The sequence below is a fragment of the Lactuca saligna genome, chromosome 4 (genome assembly GCF_052625555.1).
Source record: "Lactuca saligna cultivar CGN05327 chromosome 4, ASM5262555v1, whole genome shotgun sequence".
NCBI lineage: Eukaryota > Viridiplantae > Streptophyta > Magnoliopsida > Asterales > Asteraceae > Lactuca > Lactuca saligna.
This window is the reverse complement of record NC_136420.1, coordinates 258,574,938-258,585,714: the sequence shown is the minus strand read 5'-3', so window position 1 is coordinate 258,585,714 and position 10,777 is coordinate 258,574,938. Positions and strand designations below refer to the sequence as shown.

Here is a 10,777-nt window from a genome sequence, read left to right as displayed (position 1 = left end):
AATACTATTTTTCGTTGTTTAATCCTCTTAAATAATCATTAATTGAAGAATAATTATTAAATAGTTAGAGTAAATTACCAAAATTTTTGTAAAGTTCATTTACAATGTAAATGATCTGGGGTAAATCCCAACGGTGATTTTTATATACTGGAATCCAATTTTGTGGATTTAAGTGTATTTAATCTTTGAAAATAGGAGAAAAATAGTATACATAATAGAATAATCATCAAAAATTTTATTTGTAGTTCTAATATATTTTAAGGTCCTCTGGTAAATTTTCATGAATTTTGGATGAGTAAAACTAATTTTCTTGTTTTTAGTCCATTACAAATACAAAAATCGGAGAAAATAGGAATGCACTATGAAAAATTCTAAAGAGTATTTTTATGAGTCTTACACCTCTGATAGAAACTGCGAAAATTGTTATATATCATTTTCAGATTCTCTAAAGTAGTTTTATGATTTATTGGGACTAAACAAAAAGAAAATTCAAAATTACACTAAGCAATAACAAAAATCGATGAAACTTAATGAGAAGTCATTATTTAGCATATGGGTCATCCATGAATTTCCCTAGAATTTATAGACCTCAGAAAGTATTTTGTATGATTTGTTGCCCTATATTATTGCAATAATTATAGTAATTTGAGAAAAATCAATTATTTTCTGAAAATTTGTAGAACATCTCATTTTGTTAGTGCAATACAGGGAAAATCGGATTTGATCAGAAAAGTTGTTTTAGATATTTATTTAGGAATAAATCCTTTATGAACATATTTGAAAGCTTTTAACAATAAACTTTGATCATCAAGCATCTAAGGTTGAATATCATCACATGCATGTTGGTTTGAACACCATTCATGAGTTTGAAATGTTCACAAATCGTTTTGATAGAAAACATAGGGTGCATGTGGTGTTTTTCCACCAAAACGTGTAGAAAAGTGCATTTCCATGGTTTTGACTTAGGTTTAGGTCATGGATCTTCATTATTTTTGTAACATGCAAGATGTTTTTGGTGAAAATCGACCACCATCATCATCAAAACTGAATTGAATGAATATTCACACAAAATTTCTAATAGAATGGTGTAGAAGAACAAGGAAATGAAAGAAAATCCATGAAACATGAAAGAAAATGAAAGGAAATCGTGTTCTACCTAAATGAACACGACTAGATGATGAAGATTTGAGTATCTTGAGTGTTCTTTGACTTATTTTCTGGAGAAATTTTGTGGGTATAGAGAGAGGAAGAGTGAAAATGGAGTGGTGAAGGTAGAGAGAAATGAGAGAGAAAGTGGAGTGTGAGAGAGAAAGAAGTGATTATGTGTTTTGGGAAGAGGGGAGGTGTCTTGGGAAGCGGGTGGACGGTTTTGAGAGTATTATGCCCTCCTTTCCTTTTAATTTTATAAAAAAAATTCAATTCTTTTATAAAAATATCAAACTTTTTATACAATATACACCCTAACCAAGTTTTTACTCATGAAACCTTGATTTTTGACTTATAAATTAAGGATAATTGTTAATGACTTAAATTTTATTTTCCTTTAATGCATATTCATAATTTTAATTATTATAAGATCATATTATAAGTTTCATAATTATTTTTATAGAAATTTTAAGGTTAAAGTTTATAAATTTATATTTTTAGGGCATTTAGGGTTTTTGAGATTTGTAAATATTTGGATGTCAAAATCAATAGAATCTTTGAGACTTCAAATTATTTTTGTACTTCATAACCCTTATTCAAATTAGAAATAATGCTTCTAAATTATTTTTACCGCTTTATTGGCATTCTATGTAGTGATTCCGATATTCAAGCGAAATTGACGAATCAAGTATACTAGTCCTAGTCTTCAACTTTGACTTAAGTTTCAATGAGACTTTGACCTAATTTCTACTTCTAGGTCAAGGGCATGATGTGTGTATATGATTCATTAAAAGGTGTTCAAGTCAAAGAGCGATCCGAATATGGATAGTCTCTACAGTTAAGTAGTTGTAAAATTCACATAACCATGTGAAATCTAAGTACACTATCCTTCGATTCTACTTATTTCCGAGTTTCTAATAGGTTATTACTTAGCTTCTAGTTACTAAGTCTAGTATGTGTCGTGCCTATATGTGCAACTAAGTTTAGTCAAATCTAGAACCGACTCGAATTTTGACAGTTTTCATAGGGGATTTGTCGAGTCCAAGCTAAAATCCTCGTCTAATCTCGATTTTCTTGATGGACTCGTAGAGTCAGTTCCTGCGATTCGGCGAGTCAACTTTTTATAGCTCCTAATTATTTCTTCGTATTCAGATTCTTCAAGAATTCTCTCTATCTCTTTCAGGTCTCTTTCAGCATCAAATTCATCTTCAAGGGCATATATGGATTCGCTTGACTTGTCGTCTTTTCATTCTTCCGTTAGCTCGTCAAAAACGTCCACTTAGAAGGTTGTGTCATGATTATACTTGGAATGTTTCATGGCTCAATGAACTCCAAATGTGACTGACTCTTCTCCCACCCGGAGGGTAAGCTTGGATTCTCTCATGTCTACTATGGCACTTGCGGTATTTAGGAAAAGTCTTCCAAGAATGATCGATACTTGGTGATCTTCTTCCATATCTAGTATTATGAAATCCGTAGGGAATACGAATTTATCAACGTTTACTAATAAGTCCTCACATATTCCCCTCGGAAATTTCACCATCTTGTTTGCTAAATGTATTTCCATATGAATCGGTTTCGGTTCAAGAAGGTTCAACTTTTTAAAAAAGAGTATGGCATAAGATTGACACTCGCCCCCGAATCCGCCAATGCATAACTTATAGCTAAGTTTCCAAATTGGGATGGCAAAGTTAAGCTACCCAGCTCTCCCATCTTCTTTGGTAATTTGTTCAACATTGCAGCTGAACAATTCTCATTAAGTACCACCTTGTACATCTCTTCCAACTTCTTTCGATTAGTGAGTAGCTCTTTTAAGAATGTTGCGTACTTGGGCATTTGTGCAACTACTTCTATGAAAGGAATGTTGATTTGGAGGGCTTTGATGTGTTCCAAGAACTTTTAATAATCTGCATTCAGCTTTTCTTGTCTTGCACGGTTTGGAAATGGCAATGGAGGTTGATAAGGTTTCAAAGGAGGATCATTTTTCTTTTTTGATTTTATGGCAAGTGCAATGGATTATTTTGTCATTGGCTACCGATTAATGTGATTAGGCTCATGTTCACTATTACTAATCATTAGAAAACAAATTAATTTAAGAAGTGGCCAATTCCTTAAACTAATGAATTTCCTAGTATTTTGATTTGGGTAAATTAAGACTTGTAGTTATAGCTAATTAAATGACTCATTTAATCAACATCTCGTATGGTTGTTCATCACACAAGCATACACATTAACTTACTTGTTTTCTATTCATCCTAGGTTCATATTCACTAATACTAGGCATATAATGTTGTTTTCACATAAATCATATGAAGCAAGTAATTAAGAGGATGTTCATGTAACTTAATAGACTTGATAGTTAACAGAAAAAAAGTTATTGTCCACACATAAGGATCGATTACAAGCTTAGCAAAGCAATTTTCACCAAATCAAATAATCCATACCATAAAATCAATATGTCTTAACAATCTAATCTACCCTAAAAAGAAGTTATGAGTTTTAGCTCATGTTTACAACAAATAATAACTCAAAAACGAAATCTAGAAGTGAGATCATAGTTTTGTGCAATATATTAAGAAGAAGAGAGTATATGTTGCCTTTAATCTCCTTCGAATTGAATTCTAGGGTAAACTCTTCGAACTCTAGAGCTTCAATAACCCTTCAATTGCAGCTGAGTCGCCAAGGGATCCAGAAGAAGTCACTGTTCCAGCCCATTATGTCATATATATAATTTTTCGAAAATAGGGGCAACTCGTCGAGTCCCATAGGCCGACTCGACGAGTCCATCACTTAAATCCCATGGGCGGCAAGTCTTTAAGTGTTCGCGAATATTCGTGTCTACTCGATGAGTAGATGACCAACTCGTCGAGTTCTTCATTCTTTTGGCTTCATTTTCTTTTTTCTTTGTTTCTCGAGCTTCCCTCTGCTAATCTCGCTTCCTTTTTAACGCAGGCATGTCTTTTAGGCTGAAAATACAATTTAAACTCAATTAAGTACCTTTTTGTTGAATAATTAGGACAAATTATCCAAAAAGTATTAAGATGTTATACAAAATATGTAACTAAATATGCACATATCACATACTCCATAAAGTTCGTGACTTTAAGCCTTTGCGTGGCTGAAAAAGTCTAGAGCCCAAAAACTCTCACTCTTTACTCACAAAAGTGCTCAAATATCATGCATGGCGTGATTTTGATGTCCAAGATCCCATTTTTACGAGTCCACTCCACTAGAGACACTTAAAGGGACATGTATTAGGCTCTGGAGTTCAACAAACTCATAAAGCTTCAAGCTTTGGGACAAAAACCCTAAAATGAACCATCATATGCACAAATCAAAAGAATGAGAAAGCTTTGAGCTTGATACTTCAAATGATGCATCAACCACATGGAAGCTTAGATCCAAATCTTGGACTCCAACTCTATTCTCTTCAAAGCTCCTTCTTCACTCAAGGAATCCCACAAGATCACTTAGAAGCTTCCAAATGGCCACTCAAGCCAAGAAAAAGAAAATTAGGATTTTGAGGAGGTTGAAGATTGTTCCTTAAATAAGGACACACCCTATAATTAGGGTTTTCATTTTGAGCCTAATACGCCCAACGTACTAGGTGGCTTCCACGTCCAAACCACTACGCTCAGTGTACACGTGTGTACACCCTGCATACTCAACTACCACCTTTTCTCAAATAAAAGGCAAAACTTGACAAATACAATAAAATAAGGGTTAATGAGATATACCTGGTCTCGGGATGTTACACTATATGTCCATTTATTGATCACTTTAGTATGTAACAACTTTGCCAAAAAGTTTAAGGCAGACATATCGCTACATTCAGGGTATAACTTGGTATTGAGCTCCTCAAACAAATAAACAAATTCTAGGTCTATACCTCGTCCCTCTCTGTCTATATTTTCTTCAGTTGTATTTTGTTCTGCCATAACATCATCAATTACATAAAACATCTCATTACTTGTGGCCGTGTTTATTGGAGTGTTTATTCTTGAAGTCGAATTGTAGCTTAAATCTAATGAACGAACATGTTTCTCACTGTGATGAATCCACGTAGTATATGTTTCTAGAAACGCAATGTCATGTAAGTGGGCATAAACCGTAGGCAAAACATGTCAATACGAATTCATACACGTTTTGCACGGGCAACACACTTTGCCTTTAGAGTTGACATGTTTCTCATAAATGTTCATAAAGTTTTTAATACCTTTCAAGTATTTTGAAGATAGTCACTTCTCTCCAATCCAACTCTTATCGATCATCATTGCTGTTTCATTATATAGAATTATACTATATATATAGTTGTCGAAATATAGATTGTATTTAGGCTATATAAATAAATATATACCCAAGAATGGATATAATATTCTCAAGTATATAAAAAACATATACTCGAGAAGTGAAAATCAAACGGAATGGAAACGGAATGGATAGAGTATCCACAATGGTTATGAAGACAAAACTTACACCAAAAATCAATGATTTAGTGTGTTTTAATAAAGAAATCATTTTATACGGTAAGTTTTTTTAATAATTAATATTAATTTGATTTAATAATTAATTTAATTTGATGTTATCATTAATTTAATTTGATTTTAAAATTAATTTAATTTATTTTTATAATTAATTTAATATTTTCTTCTTTCTTATTAGTTTATTTAATTTTAAAATTAACTTAATTTATTTTTATAATTAATTTCATATTTTCTTCTTTGTTATTAGTTAAAAATTTTAAATTAATTTAATTTGAGTTTATAATTAGATTTATTTTATTCAAATATTAATACTAATTTGATTTAATAATTAATTTAATCTAATTATATAATTAATTTAATATATATATTTTTTGGTATTAGTTGAATTTTTTAAATTAATTTAATTTAATTTTATAATTAGTTTTATTTCAATATTAATATTAATTTGATTTTATAATTAATTTAATTTGATCTTAAATTTAACTTAATTTGATTTTGTAATTAATTTAATATTTTCTTTTTTGTTACTAGTTTTTTTAAAAATTAATTTAATTTGATTTTATTTTAGTATTAATATTAATTTGATTTTATAATATATTTTATTTTATTTCAAAATTAATATTAACTTGATTTTAAATCTAAATTAATTTTATTTTACAACTAATTTAATATTTTCTTTTTATTGATTTCTTTTAAATTAATTCAACTTAAGTTTATAACTAACTTAAAATTATTAAAAGTACGTTGCTATTAATAACCTAATTAAGCTAAAGTTGTAATAACCGACATTAGGTCACTAACAAAATTAAACACTATGAAACCATATTAAGCACTTTAAAATACAAACAATAGCATCCAAATACAAAAATCATAACTTATTAATTAAGAATTGTATCACTTCATCTTATATACACTCAAACTGTTAAATCTAAATATCACATAATCATACATGTATACAATAATTCAATTTCAATTTTCATTTCATTTTAGACATACAATACAAATGTATACATCTAAATACAAAATCAAGCATCATACAGAATCAAAATCGAACATACAATTCCAATTTTCATGTAATTTCATACAATCATACCTTATAGCACCTTACATTTTAAACATCAAATTTCAATTTTATACAAATGTATACATCTAAATACAAAATCAAATAGCATTCTTAATTTCATTTTCATGCCAATACACCACGAAGAGCATAAACAAATCATGCCTAACTTCATTTTCATTTTCATGCCAAAACATATTTTCATACCTCAAATGCATATATATATATATATATATATATATATATATATATATATATATATATATATATATATATATATAAAAGCAATCAACCAAAAAAATCTGAGAAGGTATATATCATGGTGTATTGAATAAAAAAAACTCATAAACTGCACTCACGTAACTGTGGTGTTACTATTAAGCAGGAAACAAAAATCAAAAAACTTACCTCATAATCGGTGGTGAAGATAGCTCAATCAACAGAAATCATTTTCTCCGCCAGTGGTGAACGTTGTTGCCGGTCGGCGGTGATAAAGGCTGTGATTTAGGGCTCCAACAACCGGAAATAAATCACCCAAAATCAGAGTAAAAACTCAAGCTATTACAAATTAAGAAATCAAAGACAAAGAACCTTACCTTTAGCTCGTCGATGAAGTGGAATGGCCGGAAACCGTCCTGCGTTACCAAAGGTTGAGAGGGAAAAGGAATTGCAGGCGACTGCAAAATGAACGCCGAATGCGTGTTTTGTTACAAGGAAACCCTATACCGACAACGGGTCATCAGTATAGGTAAACGAAAACGTCATCGTTCCAATTTATGTCATTAAAAAATAAATAAATAAATAAAGTTTTCATGCGGATCAGTCTCACCTTTTCCCGACGACATGTCGTCGGTATAGATGTACGAAACGATATCATCTTCCATTTTTGTAATACTAATAAAAAATAAATCGAAACTAAATTTTAACACTCTGTAGTGACAACATATCGTCAGGATATGATGACAAAAACGATAGCGACAACATGTCGTCAGGATAGGATGACAAAAACGATGACATCTTTATTTTCTACGACAATAATATAAATAAATCGAAAATATTTTTTTTAATTCCCTATCCTAACGACATGTAGTCAACATAGATACTTGATATACCGCTAGTATTTTGCTCCTTCCCGCCGAGTCTATGCAGACGACTTGTCGTCGGCATAACTTTTCTGGTCAAAGACATATGATCAATGTTTGAAAACGTTGTCCCGACGATATGTCGTTGGTATAGCCCGGCTTTTGCTGACGACATATGTCGTCTGGATAGGTATCATCTCTAAACGTTGTTATTCTTATAGTGTAATAACTCCATAATTTACAAAAAAAAACTTATTTCTATTATTTTCTAAATATAACAATTTTCATAAAAAATTTGGATCCATTTGAACGATAGACCGACGGTTGTCCTTTGCCAACCCTCTGAGACGGCCTGGATTGAGAGTGAGAGAACCGAAATCAAAGAGGGAGCGGATGTAGTGTTTTGAGCGACAGCAGTGGCTATTTGAAATTGTCGCCGATAAGGAGCGTATCTGGGTGAATTCCTATTTAACTTGCGACGCTTAACTAGTGATCCACCAATATCAAAGTCTAAATTCGGATCCACATTTGGTGCTCCATATTTATCCGATGAATTATGTTGCTGCTCCAATGTAGGGATGTCAACGGGACCAAACGGAGCGTGAATAGCTGCCCCCGCTCCCGCCCCCGAAATCAATTGTTGCCCCCGCTCCCGGTCCCGCCCCCGGCTCCCCCGTTTACATAGCCCTCGGTCCCGCTCCCAGTTACCTCCATCACCCCCGGTCCCGCCCCCGTTCCCCCGGTTCCCCCGCTTAAAATTCGTTTTTTTTTGCTAAACGACTACTTTGTGTTAGGCTAAAAAACTTGTTTTTAATAACTTTAAAAGTTTAAAACATAATCTTTTAGAAACTAAACAATTAAAAATTCAACATTACGAATTCAATATTACAAAACGACAATTTCATCAATTTTAAAAATATAAAATATGACAAATCCAATATTACAAATATAAAATATTTACATATCCAAAAATATATGATCAATTCACTACCTCTTCAATTTCTATTAATTGAAAACGGGAAAGTGAAACCTAACCTACATTTAAATTAGAAAATCTATTTTGTATATGTATTTTATATTAAATATATATTTTTTACATAAATGTACAACCGGGGCCCCGCGGGAGTACGGGACGGGAATACCAACTCCCGCTCCCGGTCCCGAAAATAAGCGGGGTTTAATTTTGCCCCCGCTCCCGCTCCCGCTCCCGGTTTTTTTAAAAATTTAGTCCCATACGGGATCGGGGTTCCACGGGGATTTTTGACATCCCTACTCCAATGTATAATTAAATGACCGATTATTAAAAATTGGATCTGTTAGCCCATTACCTTAACGATTAGTGTTGAGTGCATCTAGCCCAGGATCTCTAATTTTATCACAAGGCCCAATGGGAGGATTCGGAAGTGCATCAGCGCCATTATTTCCCTCCATCGACATTAATTACTTTGGAAATATCTTCATTCTTCACCAAGTCTTCCCACGGAGACGGTACATCTTCCATTACTGCCGCCAACGACGATTGCGCCCCCCACCCAATTCGTCGATTGCCGCTGGTGGAGTTACCGGAATGTCTTGAGCAATTTCAACATCTTCCAAATCGTTCCTCTCATCTACCCATTTTCTGAAATCCCTTCTTCATGTATTGGATTTTCAAAAGGTGTTCCATTTCACCTCTTAGCTTCTCTACAGTGTTGTTAGCCATATATATGGTACACTGTGGTGTGTTTGGAAGACACGAAAGGATAAGGTGTTTAAAAAGATACATACTATCCCTTTTGAAAACACTTGATAATGTCATTTTGTTGGTGTCTGGATAGGTTAAACATAAGGAGACAGCTCATAATGTTATAATGTTATGGGGTTGGTTAAAAAACACTTTATTTTACTATATAGACACCCTAATTTAATTTTGAAATATTTTTATCAATTTAAATTACATTGTTTTCCGAAAAAATCGAAAAAACTAATTATAAGTAGTTTACCATAAGTTGACTTTTTAAAAAGTAGTTAATGGGGTGTACAATGGGTATCTTATTAACAACATCTAAGATAAGTAGTAAATGGAGTGTCCAATGAGTGTTTTATTAGCAACACTCTAATGTCATTAGTGTTTGGATGGGTCAAACATAAAGGTAAAATAGAACAATGTAATTTGACTATTAGGAGTTGTAATCCCTTCTTGTTTTTGTAAATTTTTGGTTTTTTTTTTTTTTTTTTTTTGCCATTGCTTCTTGTTAGATCATCTCCAACTCATTTTCGTTTTTTCCTCTAAAAATAGAGTAAAAAATGAGGCAAATAGTGTTTAATCTTCAACCTATTCCATTTTGTATCCATTTTTACCTCAAAAAGTATATTCCTAGTATATTTCATTATTTCAATTTATAGAGATTGTCAAACACACCCCTCTACTAATTTAGTTTTAACAAATATATAATCTATATTTTTTTCATTACATTAATATTAAATAGAAAAGATTATATTTATAATAAACTTATAAATAAATATTATACATGCATTTATAAAAAAATATTACAAATACATACTTTTAAATAAATATTATACATCTATTTATATAAATATTAGATATACACTTTTAATTATAAGTTTTTATAAAATACGTTATCATTTTTTAAAATTTCAATATGTGTTTAAATTTTCATATGAATTTGACGGACAAAAAACAAAATTTATGATTATAATTAATTAATATATAAGAAAATATTATTAGTATTAAATATTATTTTTAAATTAGGTAAACATGAATTAGAAATGTATACATATATAATCAGAGGGACTAAAACCGATAACGCAAAGTTCATCCCCATTTTGGTTGATAAATGAATAGTATAACACCATATTTGGTGTAATACTATTCATATCTCCAAAATGGGGAATAAATAGGGGAGGGTTGGAGAACAATGAGGTGAGTTGGAGATGCTTTTAGGTTGCGGTAATAAAATCTTTTAGGATTAAAAAAAAAAGTAAATCAGAAGATATAAAAGAAC

General features: G+C 31.4%; 1 long non-coding RNA gene across 2 annotated transcripts; it reads right to left on the bottom strand.

Annotated features, from left to right (window-relative positions):
• Positions 1–3,531: 3,531 nt before the first annotated feature.
• On the bottom strand, positions 3,532–9,532 carry LOC145043519 (uncharacterized). Of its 2 annotated transcripts, none has more exons than XR_013681045.1 (4): positions 9,101–9,532; positions 7,287–7,410; positions 7,099–7,200; positions 3,532–4,112 (listed from the first exon to the last, which is right to left on the bottom strand). It is a non-coding gene; the product is annotated as an uncharacterized LOC145043519 (long non-coding RNA). The 2 variants fall into 2 exon arrangements; XR_013681046.1 differs by having other exon boundaries at positions 7,099–7,187.
• Between the last annotated feature and the right edge of the window lie 1,245 nt (positions 9,533–10,777).